The following is a 17572-nucleotide window of genomic DNA, read 5'->3' as shown; positions in this document are numbered from 1 at the left end:
ATCTGCTGAGTCACTATCTGGAAGCTGGTAGGGTGACTCTGATGGCTTCTTCTTTGCTACGCAACTGCTCTCTTTGTTTTCCAACCAGTATTCCTTCTAAGCTTGGTCCATCTTTTCTATCTCTCACTTTTTTGCACTTTTTCATGACTTCCTGGTCTTCTGCATTCCACCAACAACTTTCCCTATGTACATTGTTTACATACCCAGCTCTGCCACATACCTGTTCTATGGTCCTTACACAAGCTGCTTTGAGGCACTGCCATTTTTCTTCCATGTAATTCCTCGCCTTCTGAGGTGTTAGATCCCTGAGTATTTCCTTGAAATTGTGAGCTTTTGCTTCAGTTAGTTTCAAGGTCTTCATCCTAGTCACGTTGACCTTATATTCTCTTCTAATCACTGCTTGTATTTTATTGTGGCCATCAGCGGTTTATGTTGAAAGTCAACAATTTCATTGGGGATGACTTTGTAACCTCTAATTTTACCCCAGTGCCATACAATTTGACTGTTTGTCGTGATGAACCTTGTGTTGGCCAACTTAAAGCTGTTTGCCAGACAGATGCCTGGATTGGTTTCTCCTTCTTTATTCCTCTTGCCCCACCCATGTCCAGGCCATAGGCTAAAATTATAACTACTACCATATATTTACACTGAGGTCTGACTGACATGAATTTGTTATTAATTCTGATGACATTCCCCGCTGAGTTTAGAAGGCTCTTACCACAATGTCCACACCATTTCTAGTCAGGCCTCCCACTGAGTTGTAAGATTCTGGATCATCTACCTTGTCTCCTGGATATACATGATGTCCACTTTCATCCTTAGCATCATGTTGTCTAAGTCAATGAGCATATTCAGTGTAGCAATCTTTAGTTAATTTTTGGCTAATTAATTAGTTTTACATACAACTTTTGCTCAACAGAGCTATCCCACATAACATAGGCTAGCAACTGGACACCAGGCAGCTAGTACCTTACTGACCTAGGGTTGCCAGACTTTATGGCAGCACACACTAATGATTAAGGAAGTGTAAACTCCTCCTCCCATTAGCACGAGGCCGTGGCATAGAACAGAATAGGCAACATTAGTCAAGGTGACCAAATCAGCTATGGCCAATTTTTACACAGTCAAATGGCTAGCCCTGTCACTGCACACAATCTGTGATCCACGCTGTCTTGCCTAGAAGAAACTGTGCATCATGACTGATGCCTAAAGTGGTTTATCTGTACATTTCTTACCCCAAGAGGCACCACCTAGAATCTGTGCTGTTGCCCACGTCTCTCTTCATTTTTGGTGCACTCTATTGGGATGCCTTTCAGTTTTAACTGGGAAGGTTGGAGTTTGAGTTGAGTACCTTCCATCTTTGAAGATGAAATACCAAGCATGTTTTGGAGAAGTGGGAAGAACCATGTGCAGACATAGAGAGAACATACAAACTCCACAGAGACAAGTGACCAGAGGTCAGGCTCAAACCCTGGACCTTGTGTCTATGAGGAGAAGAATTTAGCCATTTTGCCTCTATATATATATATATATATATATATATATATATGTATATATATATATATATATATATATATATATATATATATATATATATATATATTTGGGTTTAATATGGATATCAATTGATTTAAGCATATCTTATTGCTAGCAGAGGATATAGGAGAAGTAGCTTTTGTTATAATTTGCTCTGCAAATGTCTGTTTTGTTCTTGTGTGCATTATCTGCTTTGCTATATACACCATTGCTCTCCTTTTGGCTAAGTTGCATGTTGATCAATGACAAGGCAAACTGGACTCCGCAGATACAAGTCATTGGAAGTAAGCTGTGACTATAGCCTTAATGTCCCTAAATTCCTCCTACCCCCCCACAGCACCTGAACTCCTAGCTTGGTGCTGGACAGGGACTCAACCAGTGTCTCAGCACTCCTATAGGACAGCGTTCTGCACCTAGCTGCAGTCCTCTCCTCCTACCTAAGCTAAAGACAGCTTCACTGCCCCTAGCAGCATCTTACCCCCTCTTCTCAGTACCAAAATTCCCCTCACTTCTAGGAAGTGCCAGGTAGGCATTTCTTAGAAGAAGGGCCCAGAGTAAAAAATTACATCCATCCATTACCATCTGTATTCTGCAAAGCCCTCTACTAGGTATCAAGTTAACCTAATATAGTTAAAATTACCTAGTCAGCCTAATACACACCACTCTACCATCAACTCACCTTATTTTAAGATCATGGCTCTGTAGACCAATTCCTCACACTATGTTGACAGCCTATTAGCACTAGGCACCTTGAAGCATTGTATTAACTGCTTAACACTCACTATCATTTACTTCTACCTTCTCCATACTCAGTATCTAAGATCGCCAAATACCTAACTAAGTGTTAGACTAGCTTCTCATGTAGCATACCCAAAGCACCCAGGCGATTTTAAGTGCCTACACCCATCTTCTACCTGCATGTGACTGCCTAAAATAAGCGTTCTTATGCTGAAGTAAAAAGTCTGTTTCCAAGCCTCAAAGGCATCAAAGGTGACAGCACAACTCTCAAACTCCCCAGCAGCAAAATGCAATCTCTCATACTACAGATTTGTCATTATTTATCACAAATCCTATTCAAAGAAATCATGCCAGCCCATCCCTTAAGGCACGATGTGCCAGTCAAAGCACAAGGAATATCCTAGTCATAGGTGTATCCATACTGAGGCACACAGATACTTCACTCACCAGACTTGACAAAGATATAGGATAATGGTGAACTGCCTCTCAGGAGCCAGGAAATGACAGGTGTCTAGGGCAGTCACGTTTGTTCACCACAGATGCAGATATAATATGTTCATGTGGGTTTGAATGACTTGAAATACACATCCCGGGGTTGTATAAAGGGAGATGTGATACAACTCTTATAAAACATCCTATCTTCACCGAGAATGATGCCTCAGTATTAAAAAAAGATGATGATCTCCAATAGTTGGTTCAGCTACTGGCATTCTTCAAGGGAGATCTAATGTGTGTCAGCCTGGACAGAGATGGTTGACTGTCTCATCTGCTTCACCAGAAATGGTCTACACTTTTTTTAATACATTCTTTTGTATAAAGGGTAGGCATTTCTGAGCCACCATAGTGCATTTTTAACAAATGTGAATCTACTCTAACCAAAACATCCAAACCAAACAAGGGCAGTTTAGCTGTGGCACCACTTGATGATACAAGCCTAAGTAAGAAACTGTCCTCCTTAGAAACCATCCTAGCCATAGAAAATCTAGACATCTGCACCATTACTGAAACATGGTTTCAGTGCAACGATAACACACCTGACCTACCAGGGTTCCGTGCTTACCACATGTTCCGTACTCATTCTGGTGCTTTTTTTACTTACTTCTACAACTCCATCACGTGTAGCCTTATACAGCTAGATAATGACAAGAACTCTTTCACATTGTACTGACTATACGTAAGACACCTTACCACTTCCTGACCAGCTATAAAACCCCATAAATGTCACCAATAATCCACAAAGCGTATCTAAATAAGATGGGGTCCCTTACTATCAAACCAAACACTATTATACTTGAGGACTTCAATTATCCATTTATTAAATGGAATACTTCCACTACTACAAATGCTCAGTATGAGTTAGCGTAATCCAGACTACAATGGGACAGGTTCATTTTAAGTTCCAAATAGGATAATTGGCTGGGCTTAAAATGGCCCACAAGGGCAATTAGCTTAATACCTATGTGCCTTTCAATGGTTCTTGATTTCATTAATGTAAACTCATTAGGCCAGATGTATGCTTCCCTACAAGAGGATCAAGGTAACTATTTGAAATGTTGGGACCTGCTAGAGTGAGCCCTGAAATGGAGAAGACTGAATGGCTGAAAGAACAGACCTACATATACAAAGTCCAAGATGCCATTTCTCTGAATATTACTTTTTCTCCTAGGTATGGTGAACTCGGAGTTGGTGTATATAGGTTCAGGGGGCTGAGGGCTTGTCCTCCTGCAAAAAATGAATTTTAATCCGTAGAGCAGTTTTTGAGATTTGCTCTTCTCCAGGTTTTCTGTCTTTTTTTTAATGCTTTTTGGCATGTGGCATTTCAAATGCAGACATTTCAACAGAGAGCTGATTGTTATATTTATTGGACCAACATAGCACCATTATGCTCAGAACCTATAATTACACCCTCCTTAGTTTGGTCTGACCATCAAGCAGTAGTCTTCGCTATTAGAAGCCAGCCAGAAATACCCATATATCCTACCACTTTCAGTGATTTCCTTAAGGCTAGTATACTTTGACTATAGAATGATCTGATGAATTTTAAGACTCCTTCGCCACTTGAAGACCCAACAGAAAACAGTGATGCATTTGTGGAGGAGTTCTGTGATAACTTTAATATCCACATCACAGTATCAGTTCTGATCCATAACAAATACAATGTCAAGTTTAGGAATAAGTCTCTTTGGTGGAACCTAGCATATAAAAATCAAAAATGTAGCCAGCAGAAAAGGGGGAAATCAAAAGATTTTAATATAAAAATCACATAACTAGGTAGAGGGTAGTAATCCCAATTACCTGTCCCAAACTGGTTTCGACTGTAATAGCCTTCTTCAGTGAGTAAACATAAGCCAATAGAAACCATTCATATATATATATATATATATATATATATATATATATATATATATATATATATATAGTATCACAAAGACAGTTCATTGGTGCATTAAAATTGGTCATTAAGCCCAGTTGGGAACAAAGCCCCTAATTCAATAATCCATTTGCGTTTCTTAAAGTTTAGTAAATCATGCCATCCTGATTTATTCCTACATTCTCCTACAATGCAATCAATAACAGTAAAATAAAAAGATGCAGAATTATGTTTACATACATGTTTATACAGAGCATTATTAGGACGCTTATTCCTAATATCACTAAGATGCTCCCCAATCCTGAGACAAAAAGGCCTAGAGGTTTGTCCCACATAGAATGAGGAGCATGTACATGTGGCTAAGTAGATGACCCACTCTGTACTACAGTTAGCCCAGAAGTTAATGGTGAAAACTTCTGACATGTTACGACTACTGAATTCCCTTGTATGTTGATCCTTGTTGCAATAAGTACAGTGACCACATGGTATGCAGCCCAACACTGGGCCACCTCTGAGTGTACATTGAATAGGAACAATAGAACTAGGTCCCACCCTCTTGTAATGGCTAAAAATGGAACCCAATGTATGTCCTCCCCTTAATGAGAAAGAGCATCTGTCACCCAAAAAAGGGTGTAATCTCTCCTCAGCCATAAGGATGTTCCAATGTCTATTGATGATATTCATGAACCCACGTGTATTACGTCCATATGTGGTCACCAGATGAACCAGAGGATTAGATAAATCTCTTTGTTTGTCCTTGTATTGTAACAAGTGAGTTCTATCTTGATTGGAAGCCCAGTGACAAGCAGTGCTAACAGTACCAGAAGGGTAACTTCTCTCACGAAACCGGTGTATTAAATCATCCCTGGTATTTTCAAATGTTTGCCGGCTTGAACAGATCCTTTTGACTCTGAGGAATTGTGATTTAGGGATATTCCGGATGATATGTCGGGGGTGAAAGCTTGTTGCATGTAAAAGTGAGCTGTACTCGGGGAATTTCCAGAAAACCCGGGTGGCTAGGGTATCATCAGGATTCCTGCTAACCTCAACATCAAGGAAAACAATTTTTGATTTATGGAAATTCAGTTTAAACTCAATTCTCCATATATTGTCATTGAGATAGCCAATAAACTCATGTAAGTAAGTTTCATCCGACTTCCACACCACCCAACAATCATCCAGATATCGCCTCCAAATGTCTGATTCATCAATATATAAATTGTGACTAGAGTCATAAATGATAACCTCCTCAATATAAGCCATGAATAGGTCAGTATAAATGGGTGCAAAGGAGGCACCCATTGCTGTACCTTTGATCTGCCAAAAACATTGGTCCCGGAAGTAGAATACATTACTAGTAAGAACATATTCAGCCAGGCATACTAAAAAAGTATTAAAGCCTGGTTGGTATAAACCAGATTTTCCCAACCAAAAATCCAAAGCCTGCAAACCTGCCCAGTGGGGAATGTTTGTATAGAGAGAGGTTACATCCAAGGTACACAACAGCCAATGGGGCTCCAATTGCATGTCAAAAATAATATCCAAGAATTGAGTTGTGTCCTGAATTCTGGCCCATACCATGGGTAGTAGTGGTTTAAGATAATATGTCAAATATTCGGAAAGAGGTTCAGTAATGGAACCCCGCCCTGATACTATTGGTCTTCCAGGGGGACATCTGGCGTCCTTATGTATTTTGGGTAGAAGGTAAAAATATTGTTTGCACGGAGATGAAACTAGCAACTGGTGTCTAACCGACATCGTAATGATGCCCTCTTCCTAAGCCTGTATCAGAAAAGAATCAATTTTTGTCTTAAAATGACTAGTTGGGTCCAATAGCATAGCCATATAATACTTGTTGTCATCCAATTGTCTTAATGCTTCTTCATTATAGTTGACACAATCCTGAATCACTACCACCCCACCCTTATCTGCTTGTACAATAACAATTTCTTTATTGTTCTTGAGATCCTCTATGCATTGTACCTCCTCTTTGGAAAGGCTGTTGTAGGATACCTGAAAATCCCTGAGGTTACAATGTAGATCCTTTAAGATACTGGCCTGAAAAGTGGATACGAAATGTGACATAGGTGGAGTAAAGGTAGATCTTTTAAATCTAAACTCTGGAACTTCCTGAATGGTGTCATATTCAAAAAACAATTTTAAATTGAGTAAATGACAGAAATTGACCACATCCTGTGCTAAAGTATATTCTGAAACAAAAAAGCCAGGGACAAAATTAAGGCCTTTATTAAGAACTTTAATTTGTAAATTGGAGAGGTGTACAGATGAGATGTTGTGTACATTCATACAATTAGTTAGCGTTCTATCATCAGTTGTAACAGACCTTCCAAACCCTCCATAGGTTTGGTGTTTTTTATGCTTCCTCCCCCCTCATCTGTACCTGAACCCAAAGGGTGTGACAAACTCCTTCTTTTGGGATCAGGTGAGGCATCTGTGCAGTTGCCCTCCCCTTCAGTATTGGAGGACGTCTCATCCCCAGATGTGTAACTCAATGACTCAGAGCTACGTTTTATTCAGACGTCCTCCAATACTGAAGGGGAGGGAAACCACAAAGATGCCTCACCTGATCCCAAAAGAAGGAGTTTGGCACACCCTTTGGGTTTAGGTCATTTTAAGACAAAAATTGATTATTTTCTGATACAGGCTCAGGAAGAGGGCATCATTACAGAGTCTGTTAGACACCAGTTGCTAGTTTCATCTCCATGCAAACAGTATTTTTACCTTCTACCCAAAATACATAAGGATGCCAGATGTCCCCCTGGAAAACCAATAGTATCAGGGCGGAGTTCCATTACTGAACCTCTTTCCGAATTATCTTAAACCACTACTACCCATGGTACGGGCCAGAATTCAGGACACAATTCAATTCTTGGATATTATTTCTGACATGCAATTGGAGCCCCATTGGCTGTTGTGTACCTTGGATGCAACCTCTCTCTATACAAACATTACCCACTGGGCAGGTTTGCAGGCTTTGGATTTTTGGTTGGGAAGATCTGGTTTATACCAACCAGGCTTTAATACTTTTTTAGTATGCCTGGCTGAATATGTTCTTACTAGTAATGTATTCTACTTCCGGGACCAATGTTTTTGGCAGGTCAAAGGTACAGCAATGGGTGCCTCTTTCGCACCCATTTATGCTGACCTATTCATGGCTTATATTGAGGAGGTTATCATTTATGACTCTAGTCACAATCTATATATTGATGAATTAGACATTTGGAAGTGATATCTGGGTGATTGTTGGGTGGTGTGGAAGTCAGATGAAACTTACATGAGTTTATTGGCTATCTCAATGACAATATATGGGGAATTGAGTTTAAACTGAATTTCCATAAATCAAAAATTGTTTTCCTTGATGTTGAGGTTAGCAGGAATCTTGATGATACCCTAGCCACCCGGGTTTTCAGGAAATTCCCTGAGTACAAATCACTTTTACATGCAACAAGCTTTCACCCCGACATATCATCCGGAATATCCCTAAATCACAATTCCTCAGAGTCAAAAGGATCTGTTCAAGCCAGCAAACATTTGAAAATACCAGGGATGATTTAATACACCGGTTTCGTGAGAGAGGTTACCCTTCTGGTACTGTCAGCACTGCTTGTCACTGGGCTTCCAATCAAGATAGAACTCACTTGTTACAATACAAGGACAAACAAAGAGATTTATCTAATAATCTGGTTCATCTGGTGACCCCATATGGACGTAATACACGTGTGTTCATGAATATCATCAATAGACATTGGAACATCCTTATGGCCGAGGAGAGATTACACCCTTTTTTGGGGTGACAGATGCTCTTTCTCATTTAGGAGAGGATGTACATTGGTTTCCCTTTTTAGCCATTACAAGAGGGTGGGACTTAGTTCTATTGTTCCCACTCAACGTACACTCAGAGGTGACCCAGTGTTGAGCTGCATACCATGTGGTCACTGTACTTATTGCAACAAGGTTCAATATACAAGGGAATTCAGTAGTGGTAACACGTCAGAAGTTTTCAACATTAACTTCTGGGCTAACTGTAGTACAGAGTGGGTCATCTACTTAGCCACATGTACGTGCTCCTCATTCTATGTGGGACAAACCTCTAGGCCTTTTCGTCTCAGGATTGGGGCGCATCTTAGTGATATTAGGAATAAACTTCCTAATAATGCTCTGTATAAACATGTATGTAAACATAACTCTGCATCTTTTTATTTTACTGTTATTGATTGCATTGTAGGAAAATGTAGGGATAAATCAGGATGGCATGATTTACTAAACTTTAAGAAACACAAATGGATTATTAAATTAGGGGCTTTGTTTCCACCTGGGCTTAATGACCAATTTTAATGCACCAATGAACTGTCTTTGTGATACAATATGTATGAATGGTTTCTATTGGCTTATGTTTACTCACTGAAGAAGGCTATTACAGCTGAAACCAGCTTGGGACAGGTAGTTGGGCTTACTACCCTCTACCTAGTTATGTGATTTTTATATTAAAATCTTTTGATTTCCACCTTTTCTGCTGGCTACATTTTTGATTTTTATGTGCTGACTTCACAACCGTGCAGTTGCCGTACATGTACCACGTTGCTTCCTGGAACCTAGCATAAATAAGTTCTATAACAAGAGGAAACCTCCTCTCCCTTAGAAACTAAATGAAAATGGCACACTTCAAAGCTGAACTTTAAAAGTTAAACAAAGACTTTAGAAACAAAATTTTCTAAGGCCAAGAAGGAATTTAAGGCTGTCTCCTTTGTCAAAAGCAATCACAAGGCCTTTTTAAACTGTATCAAGAACCTTATAAGCAATACCATGTGTGATGCCCCACCACTGGCCCAGTAATCAAGGAGCCTCAATCCTCACCACAGGCAATAGTGGAGGACGTACACGCTGAGAGGATGACAGGTACACATACAGTATTTACAGATGCAGCTCTCTGCATCAGGTGCAATCTCCCTTAAAAGCACACAGAAACTACAGTCAATCTGTGGCTAGTTTTTCCCTCTTTCTCCAGATCCCAATAAAACTCCCCACTTGCACAGCTATAGAGTTGAGATCTCAGCTGAGTGGCCAAGCCAAAACCACCAGCACCCTCTCTGTCCAACCAGTGCTTTGTGTCCCTGCCCATGTAGCTGACACACACACACACAATCTTTGAGATTTGATTCACACATGCGCGCACACACACACACACACACACACACACACACACACACACACACACGCACACACACACACACACACACGCACACACACACACACACACACACCTGGGAAAGGCTAGCACAGGCTTTCTAGCTATGTCCCCTTCTGCCCAGACAATAACAATGTTCAGTCTTACTGTGTAATGTTACTATTAATCCAAATGGTAGTTTGACCAAGAGCAAGACTATTGGGAGTGGCCCACAGTGTCACCAAATAAATATACAAGTACTCTCAGAACTTAAATATATCTCATAAATATCAGCCACAATGAAAGGTTTAAATATATTTAATAATAAATAATAAAAGAACAAGAAAATACTCAGCAAATCAAAGTTACATCAGAGTTCAAAATCACAGGAAATACTTAAAACAACATTGCAGAACAGTCTCAAATAAAGAAAAACATCTAAATTAAGCTCAGCTATATTCCTGACTGTAAATGAAACTACTGTTCCCTAGTTAACTTACAGAGCAAGACAAATCCTGTCTGCTTAACCTGTTCAACTTCTTTGAAAAAGTAAAATAAATATAAAATTATTGGACGGCGCAGTGGTGCAGCGGTAGCGTTGTCGCCTCACAGCAAGAGGTTCTCCGGTTCGATTCTCGGCTGAGGTGCCTTCTGTGTGGAGTCTGCATGTCCTCCCTGCATTCGTGTGGGTTTTCTCCGGGTGCTCCAGTTTCCTCCCACATTACAAAGACATGCATCTGGAGCCTTTCTCCCCGGGCCTCTGCTGAAAATTGGCTTTGTTCCAAGTTGGACTTTCCCGGTTAACAAATGTCAAATAAATAAAATAAAATATACCAACAGCAAGGTAAGACTGAGGACATGGCATTATTAAAATATCACTTTATTAATGGTAAGCACTTTCATGTCTCGCACACATAGAGCCTTCATTAGATAAAATAACCTACTACAATGAAGCAATTTATAAAGCAAATTGAAAATTGTGAATATTTGTGCAGATAGTTTAATGTGTGAAGCTAATAATGTCATTTTATACACCTGTATCCCTCAAGTTTTGCACTTTATAGGCAAAGGATTGCTATAGGAATTCTGAAATGCCGCAATATGCAGTAAAGTTTAGATGGGAATAATAAGAATGTTAAGACAGATTAAGAAACAAAAAATCAGGGCATATTTGAATTCTGTGTCATTAACAATATTCCTCATTCATTGTCCCATATCTTCCAACAGGTCATGTCATTCACAATCTTTATAGTGTCAGTAGCAAGACAGGTAGCAGACTCACCTTTGGCTGTGCATTATGTTCCTATGCTAGGTACATTAATTTTCCAGTAATGACATTGCAGTGTAGCATGGGGAGCAGGGGTGCTGAATTCCTTGGTGTGGGATCTTTCAAATGAGGCACTAAATCATGGCCCCATCTCCCGGAGTTGGTGCTAGAACAAGTGGATATAAGAGATCCCATGGAACTTATAAAAAAAGGGGAAATTCCTCAGCATGCTAGCAAAATTTCCCCAAGGCAGTATGAATACTACTCCAGGTCTCAGACTCCCCTGAAAGAGGTCATTGGTCTAGTTGGACTAAAGCAGTCAACAACGTTTTTTAGGATAAAAATATTCCAAAGACATGCATCTGGAGCATTTCTCCCCGGGCCTCCGCTGAAAACAGGCTCTGTGGAACCTAGTCGGACATTCCCGGTCAACAAATGTTAAATAAATAAATAAATAAATAAATAAAATTATCAGCAAATTTATGGTGTAGGTATGGGTGGGTAGCTTTGGCCACAAGCCACACCAGTTTGTTTATTGTCCATTGATAAAAGGTTTCAAGTATGTCAAGGGCTTCTTTCATTTTAGTGATGATTTTTTTCTGTTGTTGAATCAAAGCTGGTCAAATGTACAGATGTGGTAAAATGTAAATGTCATTATAATAAGTTAGAAGTGATTTTTTTAAAAAAATGTATAAAAGCATTGATTCAGTTACTTTGTTTTTGTTTTGCTTTTTTACTGACATTTATAGAAAGGATGGGACCAGCATTATTTAAATAAGATGCAAAAACACTCTTCCTAACCATTTAAAAGGGAATATAGAAAAAGGCAGTTTATTGGGTATTGTTAACTAAGTGTTGACAAAAACCTGTTTCAGGAAGAGATACCTGGACTGAATGAGAGATTTACAGCAAATGGTTATTTTTTTAGAAATGTTATTAGAAGTTAAAGAAGAAATGTTAAGAGAGGAGAGATTCCTCCTACAAGCCTTTGTTACATTGTGGCACTGATTGTGTTTTGTTGCTAATTATGTAGAACAAGGCAGAGTTTTGGAATATACACTTACATTTTAAATTCTAAAGCCATAAAAGAAATCAGTTGGAACTAAAATTCCACAGTGGCTTTATGAGTAAGTATACTCAGTTATAACATGTCAACATATTTCAATGCTAGATGATATTGTATTTATCTTGTTTTACTAATTATATACATGTATTATTCTACAAGTCATATGTGGATTAATACTTGTATTAGTCTAAGTATTTACGGTCTATTTTAATATATCAGTTTTCACTCTCTTTTTTAATTTCTCCAAGACTTTTGGGTTTCTAATACCATGACGGAATGAACTCCATTCCTAAGTCAAAGTATGATTAAAGTTCATGAAATTAGTACTATTTCAATCTTTGATGTTAGCCAGAAGTGCTTTTTGCAGCACCCGCAATGTGCCCAGTAATGACTCCTTCTGCAATTCGTATGGAGTTGCATGTATCTAGTAACATATCTAAATATGATTGTAGATTCTTTTTTTATAAGGCCCGTTGCTTCTACTAATATTGAAACTGTCTCGGTATCTTTCTTTCACAGTACTCTCATTTCTGCCTGCAAATCCTGATATTTTATGACTTTGTGTCTCTCTGTACACAAGACACTGTAGTCACTGGGTGTAGCCATTTCAATGATCAATGCTACTTTTGTCTTCTTTTCTTGGACCACTATATCTGGTTTTCTAGCATCTATCTTTTGAACTGTTGGCAATGAGTATTCCCATGTGATATAAATTTCATCATTTTCTGTGATGCTTTGTGGCTTATGTTTCCAGTGGTTTTCAGCCACTTCAGTACCATAATGTTTGCACAATTCCTGGTGCAGCAGTCTTGCCACATTATTATGCCTTTCAGTATACAGTCCTTCTGCCATTAGTATGTCACAACCAGCAACAAGGTGTGCAACTGTTTCCAATTCTGTTTTCCAAAACCTATATTTGTCTGTTTCTTCCACATGTTCAATGGACTTTGTAAACCAAAGTGTAAGTAGTCCACTATCTTGGGTCGCCAATGTTAACATTTCATCTTTTGGTTTGAATTTGCCTCTCCTTAATCATTCCCATGTTCAATCCTAATCGATATGAGGGTGCGCCAGGAGTTTTCTATACTTGCATCTATATGTATGCATTTTCCACATTTCTTGCCTTCTCATTTGATCCTTCACCTTATATTCTTTCTTTTGTTTTGTTTTTTTTTGGCACATTCAGTTGCTGCCTTATTTTTATTTACTTCTGGTTTGATTTCCATTCCCACTTGACACCAATATGCTTCTGCTGGACTAAGCAGGGACGTCATTTTAGATTTATTCTCCTCATGTTTCAAAACTTTCACTATGTTTGGATCTTGTGAGGTCAGCAGATATGTATGCAGTCACACAATTACAGATCTGTAATCAATTTCAAGGAGGCCCATATCTCCTTCGGAGCGGGGAATACATAATCTTGGTATGCACTGATTTTTATAAATCATTTGATGAGCATGAAGCATCCTTCTTGTTTTCCTGTCTAATCTATCCAACACCTTTTGGAACCAGTCAATCACTCCAAAATTGTACAGTGGCACAGGAAAATAATTTTCTTGGGCGGCGAAAGCCAGGGTACCTTTTGGCTAGGCTTATATAGGCCCTAGGGCCAATAGCCTAGTACCTACCTATGAACCTATGAAGAGCAAATTCGTTTATAGCTTGAACTTTGTTCCTAGATGTCAACACTGTTTTCAGGATTAATTTAAGTCTTCTAAAATATTCCTTACTGAGTTTTATTTGCATTTGTTCATGTTTTGTTGATCCTTCATCAGTTCACAAACATTTATACACTCCCTCTTGCTCAAGTTTTCTTATATCACATTCTTGTCCCAAACTGATGTTTTCTTGGTGCTGCAGCTTTCCTGATTTAAAGGATGCTTTTACACATTTATCAAGATCAAATGACATTCTTATAGCATCTGAAAAGGTTTTGACTACTTGCATTTGTGCTTTCAGCTCCTCATCTGATGAGCTATGCAGCTTTAAATCATCTACAGAGAGAAGATGAGAAGTCTTTACACTTTTGTTGCTTTCTGGGGGCCAAATTATAGTCATGACTTAATCTGTTAAGCAGACAGTGATTAAGAGTAAGGCAAAAGATCAGTGGTGACAGAGTTTCATCCTGAAATATCCCCCTTTAAATTTTTATCCCTGGAATAATAATTTGTCTTTTATCATGGTTTAACTACAAAGTGGTTTGCCACTATTTCATGGTCACTGTGATGTAGTAGTTTAACAGTGTAGGGTGTATCTTACACATTTTAAGCACTCTTTTATCCATGAATGTGGGATACTGTCAAATGCTTTTGGTAGTCTATCCATGCCATACTTAATTTTTCCCCTTTTTACAGTTCTCAGCTATGACTTTAATTAACAACAATTATATTTTGTTCCATATTACTTTCTTTTATTACCCTTTTGTTCTATTGCCATAATTGAGGTTTCTTCTAAATGACTATAAACTCTCAGTATCAGTTCCAGTGTATAGTTTATACGTTGTCAGAAGGCAAGTTATTGGTTTATAGTTTTTAGGGTAGCTTGCAGGTTCATTCTTGAGTAGGAGCATTGTTTTAACTGTTGTTAGCTAGGCTGGTGTCTGAGGTGCGCATATAAATAGTTCTTACTCATGATTAAATCTTTGTACAAAGATGTTAATACTATTAGCCAGAAGTTAGGTACTGGATTTGGGCCTGGGGTTTTCCAACTAGAGGCTTTTCTTAACTTTGTTTCAATCTCTCTGGCTGTTACTTCATCCCATTTCATATCCTATACCTTTAAACTTCTTATTCTTTCTTTAACTTCTTCTATCCATTTAGCATCTGTGCTATGATCCACAGGATCTTCATAAATATTTCTCCAAAATGTACCTATTTCTTCTTTTTTTTGTTGGTCTTTCAATTCCTTTTACCATGTTTCCCAATTGCCTATAAAACTTTTTTGGGTCATCAATAAACTGGTTATTTTGTACTTTTCCTTTATATTTAACTGTGTATCTTAGTTATTCTACCTGTGCTGATATTTTTGCTTTAGTATTTGTGCATGATACATACTAATCCGTTATAATACTGTGCATTGTTTTTTATCACATCTATCTTTGAGTATTTTTGTTAATCTGTTCCCTCTTCTATATGCTTCTAACAGTGACACTTCTTGTCTTAATTGCTTTATAGTTTTCTCTATTTGATACTTCTATGATGGCATTCGATTTCTCCCCATCCTTTCCCTTAATACCCTGTATTCTTGTGGTAGGACTTTATCTGTTATTAATTTGGCTGCACAGCAGTGTTTCCTATTTACTTTTATTATACTGCATAAATCTCTATGGACAATCCTAATTATTGTGCTCATTTATTTTATCAAACTTCTAACTTTTGGGGTTTTATTGACCTCCTACAGTCTATTTCTTTCATTGATCTTAATATGTCTAAACATCTCTATTAAGTAACTCTTCTCAGATAATTTTCTAATAAACTGAGGGGCACATTCTTTGTTATTCATTTCCTGCAGGCATTTCTTCCTGTGCAATGTTCTCTTCAGTTCCACCCTGGGTCATCTGTTGCTCTTTCATATGGGACCTCACTGGCCTGTCACTCCACGACATTGACTATGTCAGATTTACCAGAGTTTCCTGTTCTTTCCCTTGCTGTATAGCTCCAACTGAACCTTTGTACTGGTTTCCTATGGGAGACTCCAAAGTATTTTCATATCTCAACTGATTAGATGCTTCCTGCTCCACTGGTTTCTCCTTAATTTGGATGTCCAATGCTCTATCCTGTTGTGTTGTTATCCAAGTTAAATTTTCTACACTAAATCCTTCACTTTGTTGGTAATCCATAACCTAAGTTTATAGTCCTTTAACTTCTCCATTACTAAATCTCTTCAACTTTTCCTCTGTTTTCATATTTTTAGCATTGTAAAATGTTCCATATCCGGATGTCTTTGCCTGTATTTCTTTTCAAATATCTTTGGTGCTGCTCTTTTTGTATTGATTAGTTTTGCTTTCTCCTTTGCATAAATATTGCACCATATTAAATCTCTTTTTCTTTCCCATGTCCATATTTCTTCCTCAGATGTCTCCTGCTCCTCTTGTTTCTCCTTACTTGGCTGACTAGTTGTTCCATCATGCTGTGATATAACCCGTGTTAGACTTTCTACACTGAAGCCTTCAGTTTGCAAATATTCCATAACTTCAGCTTCTATTTTTTAACTTCTACTTGACTATTATCTTCTCTTCTACATTCCCTCTTTGTGATCTTATGTCCCTTATTGTGAAATGTTCCATATCTGAATGCCTTTACCTGTATTTTTCTTTAAATATCTTTGGGGCTGCCTTTTTTGTGTTGATTAATTTTGCTTTCTCATTTGCATAAATGTTGCACCATATCAGATCTCTCTTCCCATGTCCATATTTCTTTTTTATACCCTTCAAACATCTCTAAATTTTGTTCTTTAAATTGTTGTATTTCCTCAGTCACTTCTTTTTCCAAATGGCACAAGGTTCCTTGGTTTATATATATATATATATTCATGGATCTGTTGTATTAATGAATACACATTTTTATCTGAAGCTTCTGACAGTTTTTTCTTGTGGAAGTATTTTTCTTTCCTCTAATTTCCCTCATGATCTTTTTGTATGTCTTTTGTCTGGAAATTCTGGGTTTCTTGCATAATAGTAACAATACATGATTTCTTTGTTAACCTCAATAGTCCAGTCTATCATCTGTATGGCTCATTTTTAACCTATACGTTTTTGTGGAATGATATTTGCTTCTACTACAGGGGAGCTATCCTCCCCCCAGGCCTGGCCTAGCCCCATTGTAGGAATATTTCTGTGTCTTGAGACCACACTGTCATTTTTTCCAGTCCTCATACCAGTGTGCCTATCTGGATTGGGCACTTTTTTATTCTGGGACTTGTGCACCCAGTTATCTAACTAGGCTAATGGCCCTGGAGCCTTTACAAGCCTAGCCCATAGAAGTGCCCTGGTATTGTGCTACCTGACATTGGTTCCCAGTGCCCAGTCTTCTTTATTTTTAACCTACTTTTGTCCATGATATATGCTGTTTAAAATACAGTCTGTATATCAGTGTCGTCTTGGTGAGATTTTGTAAAACACAGGGTCCACTTCGTAAAGGTACTCACCAAGACTTGCGGATGAATTCAGTTTCAGCAATACTACTCTCCTTTTGCTAATTTTATCACCTCTCCATTCAGACCCCTGTCATCTCTTCATTTGGACCCTTCTGTTTTCACCCATGTGTATGTATTGTTTGTTTTTATACTTGTGCAAGTTTTCTCCACAGGCCTTCCACTAAAAATGGATACAATTATCCAGTCAGATTTTCCAGGTAAATGAATGTCAATAAATAAATAAATTGAAGATCTTGAAGCAAATAATGCCATGAA

The sequence above is a fragment of the Protopterus annectens genome, chromosome 8.part0, assembly GCF_019279795.1.
Source record: "Protopterus annectens isolate FY-2018-M chromosome 8.part0, PAN1.0, whole genome shotgun sequence".
In the NCBI taxonomy this organism is placed as follows: domain Eukaryota; kingdom Metazoa; phylum Chordata; order Ceratodontiformes; family Protopteridae; genus Protopterus; species Protopterus annectens.
The sequence above is the reverse complement of the archived record's forward strand: the minus strand, read 5'-3'. Positions refer to the sequence as shown.